At 62.1% G+C, this 1,413-nt stretch overlaps 1 long non-coding RNA gene across 2 annotated transcripts; it reads right to left on the reverse strand.

The window, feature by feature from the left end:
* Positions 1 to 355: 355 nt before the first annotated feature.
* LOC108446244 lies at positions 356 to 1,341 on the reverse strand. 2 transcript variants are annotated; one of them, XR_001861380.1, is made up of 4 exons: positions 1,002 to 1,341; positions 730 to 873; positions 494 to 548; positions 356 to 405 (listed from the first exon to the last, which is right to left on the reverse strand). It is a non-coding gene; the product is annotated as an uncharacterized LOC108446244 (long non-coding RNA). The 2 variants fall into 2 exon arrangements; XR_001861381.1 differs by having other exon boundaries at positions 730 to 870; positions 1,002 to 1,339.
* Positions 1,342 to 1,413: the final 72 nt, after the last annotated feature.

Here is a 1,413-nt window from a genome sequence, read left to right on the forward strand (position 1 = left end):
GGAGCAGAGCCTGGACCGCCCAAATCTTCCCTGGAAACCCAGAGTCTGCACCAGCGCTTCCGAGACTGGGGAACAAGGCCAAGCCCCCACGCCTTGGCTTGGGGCCAGCACTTGGGGATGAAGATGGGGATGAGTGGCCCAGCACGAAGGGGATGGGTCCATGCTATGTCTTTCCCAGCTTGGGGGCTGGGAGTGTGGCAAGGCAGGGCTCAGCAGGTGCTGGGGGGACAGTGGTGCCACTGCAGCTGGAACCTCAGAGACGGCATGGCACAGGGGACTTGTGTGCAGGTGTGCCCTGTACACTCACTGTTATACTCAGAGTCTGGCGCCGCGTGCTGAATTCACTGGCTTCTTCATAGGTTTTTCCAGTGCAACGACTCAAATCTCCACTCACTTCCCAAACTCCTGCAGTGTGGAAGGGAGGAGGAGGGCATCAGGCACGGCTGGGGCAGGGAGAGCCCATGGCACAGTGCCCGGTGCTGGCTGCACTCACCTTGTGCCGTTCTCTCACCAGAACGAAGTGAACTTCTTGCCGAAAGCTGACACCGCTGTGGGGAAGCCAGAAGAGGTGTCAGTATGGCGCAGTGACCCTGGCCCCCCACCTCCCTGAGCCCCAAACTGTGGGAGCACTGCATCCCACTGGCTGCAGCCAGCCATCCCCAAGCTGTGTGACTGTCTCGGTGCAGAAGAGCATCACCATCCTGTCCCCATCCCGGGAGGAGCCCTCACCTTCAGTCAGTTTGCCTGCTTGTTCCGCTGCCCCCCCTGGCAGGATTTTGGAGAAGACGCTCTCTCCTTCCCCGCCGGGCTGCCCCGTGGCCATGCCCGCGGGACCACGTGGCCCGGCCGTCCTCGGACCGGCCTTGCTGTCTGCTGGGGGACAAACGAAGTCACTGTTAGCAGGGGACAGGCCCAGCTGGGGGAGCTCAGCTGAGCTTTGTGGTGCCAGGCAGCTGGCACAAGGGGGGACAGATGGCACAGTACTGCTGGGGCTCACTGACCTGCTGCTCCCAGGGGCTGTGCTGACGGCGCTCTCCCCGGCTGCTGTGGCACTTTTGCTGCAGGTTTGGATGTGTCCGTTGGCTCCGCTTTCGTCTGGAAGGGGGAAAACAGCTCTCAGGGCTCACACTCCCAGTAGAGCATCCTCTGGGGGTTGCCCAGGCCGGGAGGTGTCACCGAAACCCCCAAACACTGCTCTACAACTCCAAAAGAGGCAGCAAGGGATCCAGGACATAGTGATAACCCCTCTTGGCTCCCCTTGAGGGGATGGCAGCTCCCACAGCACCCAGGGTTGTCTGTAGTGAGCATATGAGTGGGATACACTTTACCCCATGGCTCCCATCCCCAACGCTTCCCCTGCCAGCCCCTGGCCGCCGCCAGCTGTGCCGATTCCGCGCCGCGCTGTGGGGTCGT

The sequence above is a fragment of the Corvus brachyrhynchos genome, unplaced genomic scaffold (assembly GCF_000691975.1).
Source record: "Corvus brachyrhynchos isolate BGI_N302 unplaced genomic scaffold, ASM69197v1 scaffold4, whole genome shotgun sequence".
NCBI lineage: Eukaryota > Metazoa > Chordata > Aves > Passeriformes > Corvidae > Corvus > Corvus brachyrhynchos.